This window comes from Babylonia areolata, chromosome 35, assembly GCF_041734735.1.
Source record: "Babylonia areolata isolate BAREFJ2019XMU chromosome 35, ASM4173473v1, whole genome shotgun sequence".
In the NCBI taxonomy this organism is placed as follows: domain Eukaryota; kingdom Metazoa; phylum Mollusca; class Gastropoda; order Neogastropoda; family Buccinidae; genus Babylonia; species Babylonia areolata.
This window is the reverse complement of record NC_134910.1, coordinates 15,672,688-15,688,432: the sequence shown is the minus strand read 5'-3', so window position 1 is coordinate 15,688,432 and position 15,745 is coordinate 15,672,688. Positions and strand designations below refer to the sequence as shown.

Here is a 15,745-nt window from a genome sequence, read left to right as displayed (position 1 = left end):
TGATCTGAGGCAGACAGTCCCTTGTTGAAGAAACCGGACAGGTAGCTCCACTGCTGTTGGTATGCGTTGTCCCTTTGTGCACATGCACACAGTTTAAAAGACACCCACTTTCAGAAGATCAGGATTCTGATCAACATTCAACTTGATTTGTCGGTCTGTGTTTTGTCGGTCTGTGTCTTGAAATCGACGGAATATTTCATTAATACGTCAGAAAGCAGAAATGCTCTGTTATTTCAAAAATAAATAAATAAATAAACGAAGCACAAAGTAAGTAAACGACGCAAATCTATCAGTATACAGTGCCGGTTCAATTTCCCCTCCTTTCACTTTGAATCCTGTATGAATGCGCCGCAGCTGCAGCCAGACTCCCGAAACAAGCCGAAGGCAGAATCAGTAGCAATCTTTCCTTCTCTAATCCGGGGGCCGTGTGGAGAGGACAGTACGGCGACCTCAGCGACCAGGGCAAGGGGCCAGTCCTGAAGCAGCCGACGGATCTGTCAGAGCCCCCAACCGACACCGAAAAAGACAAACTGGATCAGGGTTGGTTAGAGAAACACAATAGCCACTTCACCTTGCACACTGGCACACACAATGACAGCTGGCACGTAACGTTCTCATCCACCCAGCCGAAGCAGACGACAATTGTTGTCTCCGGACTGGTGGTGTGGCCGCCGCAAAACTTGAGGTGTGTCGTACCTTCGGGCCAAATAACACGCTTTCTCCGTAACTTTGAAGATGTGCGGCTGAAGGTGAATCCGTGTAACTGACGACCAAACTATTCACACAGCAGTGTACATCCTGTCGTGAGACAGTCGAGTGAAGAAAGCAATGGGGTAAAGAGTAACATCCCTTGGCTGCTTTCCTTTAGTCTACCCCTCCCGTGGCACACACTCAGAAATCCAACTGGGAGGGACGATCGCACACGAATCAATCCACAAAACACAGCCCGATCAGTTTTAACACGTCCAAATATCTATTCCTATCACGCTCACACTATGTGAAAATGCTCAGGCCTCTCCAGTATGGGGCCGTGGGTTAAAACTCTCTTCTTCGAGCAGGCGGCATGCGCATACCCACTTCAAAACACTGCCCCTTCCTCGCCAGCTTGGAGCCGCAGGTGAGAAGCTATTTTTCCGTGGGGGTGTAAGGTTGTTGTAAGAATAAAGACAAGGAGCTGTAAACAGCCGATCGACCTTACACTGCCCACAAAGAAGCGTAAGATTTAGTGCGTTTGATTCGTTTGCTTATCTTTGCAAGACACTTTTGTTGTTTTTATTTTCCATTGAAAACAGGATACCATTGATTGGACGTTCGTATCCTGCCACCCCTTCGCAATCTACAGGTTAGTCGCCCAAGTCTTGATGGTGTTCCATCAACTCCGACCGCCATTGGCCGAAAGTGGTCACGTGATTGTCTAGACTTTTTGGCGCGGCGTGGTGTCTAAAAGATGGTTGCGCAAATAAGGTATCGAGTTACTGCCCTTATGCCTTCCTTCTAAACATTGCAACAAAATAAGTTCTTTTTTTTAAATACAGTGATTTAGAAGCAACAATAAAGCTTTGATTTTTAAAGTTGATAGATAACTAGTCAGCCAAGGCTGTTTATAATATTTGTCGTAGGCATCGCTCGTGTTGCAGTGAACGAGAGGGTTCGGAGATGTTGTCTGCAGTAGCAGACGGCACAGTACTCACGGCGCCAGCCGGGCTGGTCCATTATCAAGGGGAGGGGTGTTGTCAAAGAAAGCCAACTTTGTCCGCCTCGCTATCAACGTCAACATTCCGCTGTTTATATCGCTCTCTGTGCTCGCTGCAATCACAAACAAAATATGTAGGGAACATTTAAGAATTAAGAAAAAAGGTTAAGATAAAAGTAAAAAGTAAAAAGCACGTTTTTAAAACGTGAAAAACAAAGTGAGAGTTGTATCTTTAGTTCACTAACAAACAAACAACATGCACAATTCTGCCGTTTATCGAATGGTATTTTGTATAGATTGTTTTCTTCGGACTTGTTGAATCAGTCAAAACTAGACTTAGATATTATCCTTTTTTCCCCTTTTTTCTTCACTGTATGTGGTGTAATGTGATGACAGGCTTCGTTATTCGTTTCTCTCAATTACTTCCGTCAAAGTTTTTTGTTTGTTTATTTTGTGTGTGTGTGTGTATTTTTTTCAGTGGTCAAAACTTGCTCTCGTCATTTGGATGGTTAACCGACTGTGGTTAATGCTCTGGTTCGAATGGCTTATATGCGACGAGACGACTGGAATTTTTTTTCTTTTTATTATCATGTCTCTTCCTTGAATGTATAATGTATCTATAATATTGTCTGGTCTGGTGCGTGTATTCCCGCTTGATATGTCTACTGTCGCAGCCATCGAGTATAAATTTATAATGGAGAAGTATATTATTATCATTAGAGCTTCCGAACAGCCCCGTTGCTGACAACTTGAAGAGGCTGTTTCAGTTCATTCTGCACCCCTAACCCCTTCTCCTTTAAAAAAAAAAAAAAAAAGAAAAAAAAAAAGAAAAAGAAAAAAAGTTTAATTCAGTATGAGCTGCAGATCGATTTATGTTTAGTATGGTAATGTGAGCAAGTAAACAAAATGTAAGATTGGAATGTAGGGGAGAAGATTCTCTCTCCCTCTCTCTCTCCGACACACGGACACACACACTCACACACACACACAGACACACACACAGACACACACACACACAACAGCAACAACAACAACAGATAAGTGTGTGTGTGTGTGTGTGTGTGTGTGTGTGTGTGTGTGTGTGTGTGTGTGTGTTGACCCGTGGGACGCATGCGCACGCGCACTTGAGATACCGTCTCACGTCTGAGTCAGTTTTCTAGCTTTTGTGATAAGTAGAGAGAGAAAGAAATACAACACAAATATATATATATATATATATATATATATATATATATATATATATATATATATATATATATTATAATTTATTTCTGACGATTTCTTTTAATGTTTTATTTCTTTTTTAATATCTCAATAGTTTGTTTTTTTCATGTTGTGTGCTGATCGGAGTGCATTATTTCGTTCTTTTTAACATGTTTATCTGTTACATACAAGAAGAAAAAAGAAAAAAATGAAAACCGATATAAAGTATTTTCTTTTTTTTTTTATTCAGAACATGCATTTCACAATCACTTACACAATAAAGGAGACAATAAGGTAGGCTATATAACTGGGGTCAGCATTAATTGGTATAGGGTCTGTCTCGAGTCGTTTCCGGGGGTTAAAAAAAAAAAATCAGTCACAAAACTATTTACTCAGTCAGTACTGAACACTGCTATGACTCATGCTTAATTAAAGCCATATCTCCATGGGTCGTTGTTAGTGGTGTTGGATAGCGAAATGAGTTAGATGTCCTGTCACTTAAGCCAATAATATAATGCCACTTTCACTGAGGTCGTCATGTCGCAAAATTACAGTTATATCTCAGTATTGGAAAGGTCGTAATGAATGAACGGTTTCAAGTTTTACACACACACACACACACACACACACACACACACACACACACACACACACACACATATATATATATATATATATATATATATATATAGTGTGTGTGTGTGTGTGTGTGTGTGTGCATACATATATATATATATATATATATGTGTGTGTGTGTGTGTGTGTGTGTGTGTGTGTGTGTGTGCATACATATATATATATATATGTGTGTGTGTGTGTGTGTGTGTGTGTGTGTGTGTGTGTGTGTGAATGTGTGTGTGCGTGCCAGTGTGTGTGTGTGTGTGTGTATCTCTGTGTGTGTGTGTGTGTGTGTGTGTCGGTGTGTGTGTGTGTGTGTGTGTGTGTGTGTGACGCAGCACGCGAAAACCCGCTTAAGTCACATTCAGCGATTCTTCGCTGTACATACAATCAAGTGGTTAGGGTCAAAATCATCAGTCAAGATCGACATTTTTATAGATATCGCATCTTCAAAGTCTCATCTTTGCTGTCGGTAAGTATCTTTGCACAAAACATCCTGGAACTGTAGTATTTTCAATGTTTTCAGGTGCATGCCTGTCAAAACCATGTAGAAAAACACTGCATTCTTTTGCCCCATTTCAGTTGCATGCTGAAAGCAACGAAGATTGGGAAATTCCGGTCTGCGAAGAAATATATGGAAATGAGCAGTGAACAGGCATGTAATGAACAGGCGTATGAATGTGGTCGGTTTTCAACGGTTTTACTGGCTATCTTCTGTTAGTTGCGACTTTAGCCAGGTCCCATTGATTCTTCCAATTTTGCCAAGTTTCCGACTCAAAGTTAGAAAAGAAAAAAGAAGAAAAAAGAAAGTTCAGGCTTTCTGTGGAACATTTTAATTGATGTTGTTTCATTCTGTGGTGTGTGTGACTCACAAAAATTCATCGAAGGACCTATGTGTTCAAAAAATTCGACGCAACGTGAAGTGAGCAAATATGGCGTCTTCGAAAACATCAGTCATCTGCAAAGCGAAAGCATGACATGTTGCGCACATGAACAGTGAGTCTATCTGAACATCTTTAGGCAATAGACGTCTTGAAACTTTCCTCGTTTGGCTACAAATAGCTATGAAATTTGGGTAATGTTCAACTTTAGAATACTAAACTCAGGGGGGCTGTTTAGACGAAAAACAAAGGGTGTCTTAGGCTCACCTCGATGCGTTAAGTTGAATGGAACCCTCAGATAAGCTGTACGACCACTACTTTCCCATGAAACTGCGACAATTTTATACACAGTAAGCTCAGCCGATCACAGCCAGAGCAACCACCTGCAAGCCATTTTGACTGCTGATCACGCGGGTGGTCGCGTCATCAATCTCTGTGTTTTATTCTAAAGTTGAAGACTACCTTACTGTGTATAAAATATAAACAGCCCCCCTGAGTTTAGTATTCTAAAGTTGAACATTACCGAAATTAGGCCACCCTTCACGCACCAGCCGCGTTACTGTAACTGCAAATCTAAATGTATTTTCTTCGAGCATCACTTTTGATTTTCAAACAATCAGTGTGTTGTTGTGTTATGTATATGATTCATTTCAGACACTTTGCTGAATAGATTTAGCACTAAACATGTAATGTGGTCACAGTATAACCAGATGTCAATGACCGGCATTCCAGTAACTTAAAATGTTTTGAACACAAATATCAAATTTGTAGCCAGAGACAACTGAGTCAGTGAATTAAAATATGTCTTGCACGCATGTACTGATGCCATTTGAACATTTTGAGGAGCATAGACCTAGCAGAAAATTTAGTCTTGAAATTAGGTCACTACACGCACTGACTACATTTCGGTTACAACTGTTCTAAACAGTGTTTGTTTATCGCACTGCTTGTGACCATTCACACAAATACTGCGCTGCACTAGATCTGTATTAGCTACATTCATAAACACTCTGATTACCTGGAATCTAACTGATTTGTGTTGTTTAAAGCCTATCAGCCGCACGTCAGATTAAGTAAATCTGTGATAAAGTCACAGCAAGATTTGATGGCCTTGACCAAAAAATCCATAATTAGGCCTGAAAGGTATTTCTAATGCCTGAACAACAACATACATTTTTATTAGGTCGTGGTAACTGTGTATAATCATGCTGTTGTAACTACCAAAACATATATTTTATAATGTTGGAAATGCAGCAAGACAATTTTCTTTTCAGCTGAATCATATCTGCTGTGATACTAAAAAGTACAAAAAATGAATGTTTAACTCACAGTCCTCAGAAATTTAAAAACATGTAAATCTGCTTTTATCCATCAGCCAAGGCCCTTTTCTTCCAGGTAACTGATTTTGACTGTAAATGACTGATCCAGCAACACACATGATGAGATATATGACTGGCTGGCACAATCTCATAACAAAAGTTACAGAAGTGACCTGTCCGTTCCAATTACAGCACCAGACCGATTGCTGCCTGCTAGCACCTACCATTAGGACACCAGGCCATATAACAGAAATTGTAAAGGAAATCTGTAGCAGAGACTTACGGCTCTGAATATATGTTAAGGTGGGGTTGTTTGGCGTTGATTTATTCAATCTCACGAGACATCAAAGGGCAATGGAACAGAAGAGATAATGAGAGTGGGGGACGTTTTCTTGATATGAAAATCCCACTTGCATGTAATCGGATGTGTGGTTACAAGAGTCACAAAGTACATAATGTGCACTTTGTAAAAGCAAATAAACAATTTTGATAGTTTCAGCTTGACTGAAAAACTAAGACATCAAGCTGGTATCACAAAGTTGTTGAAAACCCCTTCTCGACTGGTTGGGTTGTCTCTTTCCAACTGGACAATGTTTAGTCTTTGTGACAGTCCCCACTATATGTACACAACGATGTGCACTTTAAGTTGGTCTTGCAGCATTTACACCTTTCTCTACACACCACTGTGCAGGAGCAGTGAATCAGTTCACATCAAGTTTCTTGAGCTTTTGCAGAATGGTCCACAAAAGTCTTCCCCTCTCCTTTTCGCAATCCCCACCGCTCTACCTCCAGATGTAAGCACTCTCTCGGATAAACTGCTCTGTATGTGTGCCGTTCAAGAGCTGCTGATGTGGGTGGAGTATTTTCCAGTGTTCTTTTCTTTAGCGAGGAGAGGCTGCCTGCCCATGGTGACGACACGCAACTCGCTCAGACAGTCAAACAACAGGGCAACAAACTGCTCAACGATGTACTCAGGGGCTTCGTCTGGTTATCCATAATCATTAGGAAAGCATTAGTAGTTTGCTTACACAGTCTATGTGTTCCATGCTTCTTGTTTGCTTCTGCCAACAAGCAAAGCCATGGTTTATGCGCGATTCCTGCTGAACAACAACAACAAAAATCAAGTGACAAAGGGAACGGAGGGGGGAGTTAACAGTACTGATATGAATCTGATACATATGATATTTTTATCACCATATCTGATACTAGTGTTTTTCGAACCAAAGTTGTGTGCTGCAAACGAAACGACTCTAACTTCAACAGCCCACGTCCATCTTTAATTTATTTCATTGTTTTGATATCATTATTTAGATCTGTCAAAGTCTCAAACTTCCAATGCCAAAAGCAATTTCTGGTGAAATATTTTCGGTAGTCACTCCGGTCCAGTCCATTTCTTTCGACAATTTGTGATTGGCGGATCAAACGCACATTTCCTCTCTGAACAATACAAGATTTCCTTGTGTTCAGGAGCGTGCGAATTTGCCCATGGCCCTATGTGTGTGGTTATGTGTGTGTATGTGTGTGTGCGTGCGTGCGCATGCGTTCGTGCGCGCGCAAACACACTTTACCATCACTCACATACACAAACATACACACAAACGTTCATAAACCACACACGTACTCGTGGGTACACACGCACACACACATATACACAAGGGCACACACGTGCATATACGCACACGTACGCATGCGAACATTCACAAAACACGCAAACGCGCACACATATGTACATGCGCGCACACACACACACACGCACGCACGCTTTGATCTGGATCTAAGCCGAAGTTCCAAAGATTCATGCATCAGCTTAATTATGGACGTGAAATATTTGAACAGTCACAGTAACCGTAGGTTCTCTTGTGGCAGTATAATCTGTATTGCATGACGTCACTCCTCCACTTGCCATTCTTGTCTTTATTTGAGTACAAAGAGAAAATATGAATTTTCCTGTTCCATTGTCACATCGAAATACCAATTTCACTTAATTCTGAATCGTCTGACACCACATATATGTTCAGGAAAATTCTGTTTTGAAGCTACAGGCAGACAAATATGTGGGTTTTTCCATGAGCAGATTGTGGCTGATGACTCTGCATGACGTCACTCCTCCACTTGCAATACTACTTGTCTCCGTTTGAGTAGTGCAGAGAGAAAACGCGAATTTTCCTGTGCCTTTTTTCACATGAAAATTAACAGTTTATTCAGTTGTGAATCTATTAACGCAACATAAATATTCAGGATAATTCTTGTTTTTTTAAGTCAGAGGCACACAAATATGTTGTTTTTTCTAGAGCCGATTTCTCCATTTTTGCTCCTGGGGCACGTGAACTTTGAAAAAAATCATAGAACAAAAAAAAACTATGACAGGCAGATCCATTCTGTTTTTTCTATCATAATCTTTGATTTTTAAACTTTTAGAAGATACACAAAATTTAAAAAAAGAAGAAGATAAATTGCGACTTTAGCCGGGTTTTCGCGTACTGCGTCACACACACACACACACACACACACACACATATATATATATATATATGTGTGTGTGTGTGTGTGTGTGTTGAGAGAGAGTTATCGTAATTCATCCAAAGTGACAACAATGAAGCGGTGTTCTCACTAGATATTTCTGTGGTTCTTCACCACCATCATCTCACGGACATACTATTCACAATTAAAAGTTCGTGCCTTCCTCTGAAGAACAGACTTTCACGTCACAGGTCTTTGCTGCCATGACGTCACGTCTTTATGTCGGCTACGTCATAGAGCCGACTTTTTTTTTTTCTTTTTTTTTTCTTTATATATATATATATATGTGTGTGTGTGTGTGTGTGTGTGTAAGCATACATGTACAGCAAAAGAGGGGGAGTTAGTGGACGGGTTCAGTCGTGTTGAGAAACCCAATTGCCAGAGTTCGGAGCTCGACCTTTTTATTTCTTTTCTTTTTTTTTCCTTTTCTCTCCCCCCCCCCAACCCCCGCCACCCCACTCCCTCCATGGTGTTTGTGTTCAATCATAGACACCATCTCGACTTCTAGTGTCAATTCTAGGTTCAATGGACATGCATTTGAGGTTTTCTCGCGAATGTCGAACCCAGTTACGGTTGACATGTTTCGTGACAAGTCCCTGTGCTTGTATCTTTGTGTGTGTCTTTGTGTCTGTATGTGTGTTACGAAGATGCAGTGGACTGATCAAAGGCCACACCACCAACTGAACGAAGAAAAAAAAAAAGTGGGTGAGTGGCGGTGTTTAGAAAGACAAAGACACGCTAGAAAAAAAGAAAGAAAGGGAGGAAGAAAGTTTAAAGAAACGCAGATGGTAAAAAAAAACAGACAGAGAGAAAGCAGCGGAAGAAACCAGCACAAAAGTAGAGTCGGACAGACAAGAACAAAGAGAAAGACAGTACATACGGTTCGCTATCTATGGCAGGATGGTGGCGTTGCATGGTTGGTACTGGTTCCGCATTGATTACTTTTGATGACTTTTTTTTGTTACTGCAGATTTCTCTGTGTGTGAAATTCGGGCTGTTCTCCCCCCGTCCCCTGGAGAGAGCGTGTCGCCACGTACAGTGCAGTGCCATCTTTCTTTCTTTCTTTCTTTTTTTCCCGTTTATTTATTTATTTATTTTCGTTTTTTTCTCCCCTTCTGTCTGCAGGTGTATTTGCTTTGATATCAAACTGGATTTTTATTTATTTTATTTTATTTTTTTTTTTTTAACAGAATTTTTGCCAGGACAACCCTTTTCATGCCGTTGAGTTCCTTTACGTGCGTTAAGTACATGGTACACGGGACCTCGTGTGTATCGTTATCGTCTCAGTCATCCCGAAAGACTGTAGAAAGGAAGAAAGAAAGAAGGAAAAGAAAAGGAAAAAAAAAAAACGAAAGAAAAGAAGGTATGATTATGGTCATGTTTGTGCTTAATTCTGTAAAACTATGATGATCTTCTTGGTTTTCTTCTTCGTCTTCTACTTTTTTTTCTTTTCTTTTTTTTCTTTTTTTTTTCAGTCGCCGTCTTTTCTTCTTCTTCGTCGTCGTCGTCGTTGTCGTCGTCTTCTGCTTTCTTGGCTTCAGTTTCTTCAAGGAGGCGTCACTACGTTCGGACAAATCCATATTTGCTACACCACTTCCGGCTATTAGGCAGATGCAGCACAATCCGACACGCTTAGTCATGCATTGAGGAGTGCGTGCATGGATAATAATTGATTTGTGTACCTGTCAGAGTGGATTTCTTATGCAGAATGTTGCCAGAGGCCATCACTCTCGTTGCCATGGGTTCTTTTCCAGTGCGCTAAGTACGTGCTGCACGCGTACTACAAGACCCCGGCGGTTTATCGTCTTCGTTTGAGTGACGTGACGCTCAGTCTGATTTTCCCGAGTCAAACTTGGGAGAAAGGGTGAGAGCGCGATTCGAACCCAGACCCTCACAGACTCTGTATTGGTAGATGAGGGTCTTAACCATTCTGCCACCTTCCTCCTATGCTTTCGTGAATGTGAGCCGGACTGGGAGTCTTAAGTCTGCTCGCTTAGAACTGCGAGTGGTCTTTTACCGGCATTCATGGCTGGTTTTGCCCCGCCAGTTAGGGAGCAGTCCACCGTTTTCGGGGAGCTGAGAGTCAGTGGATGTCTAACTACTTTCACTCCCTGCATGAACTCTGACATGGATTAGGGGATCGTCAACGTACGTGTTTGGTCATCTTCAGCATACAGAGACAACATGCAGGGACCTAACTTGTGTTTCATACTGTCTGTACAATTGTCCCTGTTCACCCTACCTTCCACTCCCCGATCCCCCGACCCACCCACCCCCCTTGACACGGGCAACATGGCCTAGTCATTAAAATGTTCGGCTTTGAGTTCGAGAGACAGGAACGGGATAAAGAAAGTGAAAGAGACTGAAAAAAAAAATATATACGATCTCTCTCTCTCTCTCTCTCTCTCTCTCTCTCTCTATATATATATATATATGTATATATATGTATATATATACATACATACATACGTATACCCTTGACCGAACAACACACACACACACACACACACACACACACACACACACACACACATACACACACAAGAAATCATACCCTTGACCAAACAAAGCAGGCGCCGATATGTAACATTACAAGGATGGAACCTCAAGTCCAGCGCTCTAAACCACACTGCTCTCGTGTCTGTCCGTGCCTCGGCCCGCTACCGGCGGCGGCGGGGATTCGAACCTCGGCGGCGGCACACTCATGGAGTCCGTCAACGGTCCTGACAGATGGAAGCAGACAGCTTGCCTGCCTTGGAGGAAGGTGGTAGATTTTGTGTCTGTATTTCTTTTTATCACAACAGATTTCTCTGTGTGAAATTCGGGCTGCTCTCCCTAGGGAGAGCGCGTCGCTACACTACAGCGCCCCCCCCCCCCTCCGCCCCCTCCCTTTTTTTTTCTTTCTTTTTTTTTGTTGTTGTATTTTTTCCTGCATGCAGTTTTATTTGTGTTTCCTATCGAAGTGGATTTTTCTACAGAATTTTGCCAGGGACAACCCTTTTGTTGCCGTGGGTTCTTTTACGTGCGCTAAGTGCATGCTGCACACGGGACATCGGTTTATCGTCTCATCCGAATGACTAGCGTCCAGACCACCACTTAAGGTCTAGTGGAGGGGGAGAAAATATCGTGAGCCGTGATTCGAACCAGCGCGCTCAAATTCTCTCGCTTCCTAGGCGGACGTGTTACTTCTGGGCCATCACTCCACCAGAATGGTTAACAAAGACGCTCAGCTGCCAATATAGAGAGGGTGTGGGTTCGAATCCCGCTCTCGCCCTTTCTCCAAAGTTTGACTGGAAAATCAAGCTGAGCGTCTAGTCATTCGGACGAGACGTTAAACCCGAGGTCCCGTGTGTAGCATGCACGTGGCGCACTGAAAAAAAGAACCCATGGCAACGAGAGTGTTGTCCTCTGGCGGACTTCTGTAGAATGAAATCCACTCTGGTAAATTAACAAATCATATAAGAAGCATGCACTCAAGGCCTGACTAAGCGCGTTGAGTTATGCTGCTGGTCAGGCATCTGTCTAGCAGATGTGGTGTGGCGTATGTGGATTTGTCCGAACGCAGTGACGCCTCCTTGAGAGTCTGAAACTGAAACTGAAAGCCTTGCCTTGCCTTGCATTGCCTTGCCTTGCCTTGCTTTGCTGTGCCTTGCCTTGCCTTGCCTTGCTTTGCTGTGCCCTGCCTTGCCTTGCCTTGCTTTGCTGTGCCCTGCCTTGCCTTTCCTTGCCTTGCCTTGCTTTGCTGTGCCCTGCCTTGCCTTGCCTTGCTGTGCCTTGCTGTGCCTTGCCTTGCCTTGCCTTGCTTTGCCTTGCTTTGCTGCGCCCTGCCTTGCCTTGCCTTGCCTTGCTTTGCCTTGTCTTGCTTTGCCTTGGTCCCTTAGCTCCGTGAGGAACCGTCGGGGCACCGAGATGCTGACTCGTGCACTGGTCTTCTCCATTCTGGACGATCACATGTGACTGATTGTGTCACGGCTACAAATGCCAGCCCTGTCCACTCTCCAGTTTTGTCAGACTCCCCCCCCCCCCCCCCGCACCCCCCCCCCCTCCCCCTATCTAGCATTCCTCCTTGAAGGATGACTTTGGCGAGGCCGTTCGATCATGTGGTATGACCATACCATTTCAGTTTCCGTTTCTTCACGGATGGTCAGAAGGTTGTCGCGGTGTGGCCCTGTTATTATATAATTATGTCCAGTAATTATGGTATGGCGAATTTGCTCGCTGATGATGTTTTCGAGATCTCTACGAGATGCTCAAGATCTTTCGATAGCTTCTCATTTCCACAGTTTGGATTTTCTTTTGCTGTTCTGCACATCAGTTCAGTTCAGTTCAGTTCAGTTACTCAAGGAGGCGTCACTGCGTTCGGACAAATCCATACACGCTACACCACATCTGTTAATTAAGCAAATGCCTGGCCAGCTAAGCAGCGTTAAACCCAGACAGACGTCATATTAGTCCAAAGGGTACTGATTTTACTCGATCGACGTGCGACTGACTAGCCGCTATAGCACCTCGTCTGAAGCTGCTGAGTGGGCGAGTGGCTGACCGATTTTCATGACTGACATCCGACATCTGCAGTGTGGATCAAGAGTGGTTGGCAGAATATATGACTTGCCACCAGAAATGGCCCTCGACACACCTGTGCGGGGACAAGTTGGTAGTGGTGCTGGTGCTGGTGTTGGTGGCAAGGACGTATACATAGAGACTGTGATGTCAGTCGAGCCAGTTTGTCAGATAGGAGAGGGTTTGGGGGTGGGGGGGTGGGGGTGGGGAGTGTGTGTGTGTGTGTGTGTGTGTGTGTGTGTGTGTGTTTGTGTGTGTGTGTGATACAGACAAACGGACAGACAGACAAACGCAGACACACACACACACACATCTCTCTCTCTCTCACTCAGTTTCACACACACACACACACACACACACACACACACACACCTCTCTCACTCACTTTCACACACACACACACACACCACACACACACACACACCTCTCACTCACTTTCACACACACACACACACACACCTCTCTCTCACTCACTTTCACACACACACACACACACACACTACAATAATATTCCCAAAGGGCGCACATGTGCTTCACAATGCATCACAAATAACAACAGAAGATGCACGAACAAATGGCCGAAACAATGAGCAGTGTGGAGATCTATATGTAGCAGTACGCTTTCATTTATCATTTTATTTATCTATTTATTTATTTGCTTTGTTATTTCTTCATATTTGCATTGACAACAATTCATTCCAAACAACAGCCCAGGCATGTGTTACATTTCTGGTATCCTTCTTCTTCTGCGTTCACTCGTATGCACAAGAGTGGGCTTTTACGTGTATGACCGTTTTTACCCCGCCATGTAGGCAGCCATACTCCGTTTTCGGGGGTGTGCATGCTGGGTATGTTCTTGTTTCCATAACCCACCGAACGCTGACATGGATTACAGGCTCTTTAACGTGCGTATTTGATCTTCTGCTTGCATATACACACGAAGGGGGTTCAAGCATTAGCAGGTCTGCACATAAAAACGGTCACACACTTTTACCCCTCCCCCTCGCACAGCCCCTACCCCCACGGTTTATTTATTTTATTTATTTATTTTATTTATTTTTCGTCTAATATCACTTCAAGTGGAAAGACGTTAAACTGAAGACAACAACAACAACATATGTTGACCTGGGAGATCGTAAAAATCTCCACCATTTACCCACCAGGCGCCGTCACCGTGATTCGAACCCGGGACCCTCAGATTGACAGTCCAACGCTTTAACCACTCGGCTATTGCGCCCGTCATTTCTGGTATCCGAAACCATTAATGTTCAGTTCAGTTACTCAAGGAGGCCGTCACTGCGTTCGGACAAATCCATACACGCTACACCACATCTGCTAAGCAAATGCCTGACCAGCTAAGCAGCGTAAACCCAGACAAATGAGAAAACATAGCATTATATACTTTAGTGTATTGTTGAGTCAGTCTGTGTTACATACTTGAGTGGATGGTCAAGCCAATCTTTTATATTTATTATCTAAAAAGTTTTTTGTTCCATTTCTTTGAGTAGTACAGGTGCGCCCTTTGGGAATATTATTGTAGTGTGTGTGTGTGTGTGTGTGTGTGTGTGTGTGTGTGTGTGTCCTTCCAACCAAATACAGCTTTAAAAAGCTGACAGTGTGTATTTTACGGGCTGCTGTTAACAGCACTTCCAAGTCTTTGTTCTACATCGCCATGATCCGTGAAGAGGCTGCAGCAATAATTGTATCTATAACATTTGAATAAGGCAAGACAAATGTTTGGAGCAGCAGTACATACCCATCACATTTGAATTTTGGCATCAAAATATAATGTTTAGCGCGGCAGTAACATATCTATAGCATTTGAATAACAAGAAACACACACACACACACCCCTCTCCCTCTCTCTCTCTATGTGTGTGTGTGTGTGTGTGTGTGTGTGTATAATATATATATATATATATATATATGTGTGTGTGTGTGTGTGTGTGTGTTTATTACGGAGGAAAAACAAGCTTTCATAAGAGAGAGAGAGTGGACACTGGTATGGATTGTCATTGCCAAGAAATGTCATTCGACATACCGATCATCTGCCAGTCTTGAATAAAAGCTTATTTGTGTTTGCATATTTCTTCTGTCTTTGCTGCTGTGTGCACATGTCAAATGATCGGTATTAGGACAGGCCAGGCGCTTCCTTTTTCGAGGAAGTGTCTGGGTTTGTTCCAATGTACTTTTTATTTACTTGTGTCCTAGCTAAATCGGTAGCGATAGCAGCACTGACTTGAAGTTGTGTACCTTGTGAATGGAGAGAGTTACCACTCTTTACTATTTGTTAATTATATAATGCTATTTTTCTCATTTGTCCATGGCATATACGAACTTCGATACGAACCATAGCAAAGTGCCTTCTAAACTGTTAACACCATTCGGACTATTTGTCATATTGCTTGTGCTTCTAGCAAATGATCTAATTATAATTTTATTATCAGACGATAAAACAGAAACAAAACATGACTTTTAGCCAGATCTGTTTTAAAGAATATACATTTTTCTCGCACAATTATAAACTTCACACCGAAAAAGAAAGTGTTTTTCGTCATCCACTTGGTATCCACAGACAGGACGTGACTGACTGGAAATCACAGGTTGAAACTATCTCCTGTTTGCATTAAAAGCAAGAAACCTTAACCCCAATCTCGCATAATTCACCATTGATCTGTAACGATTCTGAGAAATGCTTCAGGTTGGAATATACTTTTAAAGACAAAGAACCAACTATATTTTTCTTTACTTTCTGTACCGGAATGTCAGTTTTGTTTATAGAAATAAGTGAGTATCTTTCTGCAATGAACTGCTGGTCGTTTCCTACGCCTTGGGACAACCACCCGGTTCCAAAACCATGTTCAGTTAGAACCTTCTTCAGTCTATATAACACCAGTTTTCTTTTTCCTAACTACCTTTGCAAAGTTTAGTGCTTGTCTTTCGAGTCATCC

At 42.5% G+C, this 15,745-nt stretch overlaps 1 protein-coding gene across 1 annotated transcript in view; it reads right to left on the bottom strand.

The window, feature by feature from the left end:
* LOC143277985 (mothers against decapentaplegic homolog 6-like) overlaps positions 1-1,069 on the bottom strand; it is a 45,147-nt gene extending 44,078 nt beyond the window's left edge. Inside the window, exon 1 of the mRNA XM_076582997.1 lies at positions 1-1,069. This exon is cut by the window's left edge and continues 486 nt beyond it. The gene's annotated coding sequence lies outside the window, so the exon portion shown is untranslated.
* Positions 1,070-15,745: the final 14,676 nt, after the last annotated feature.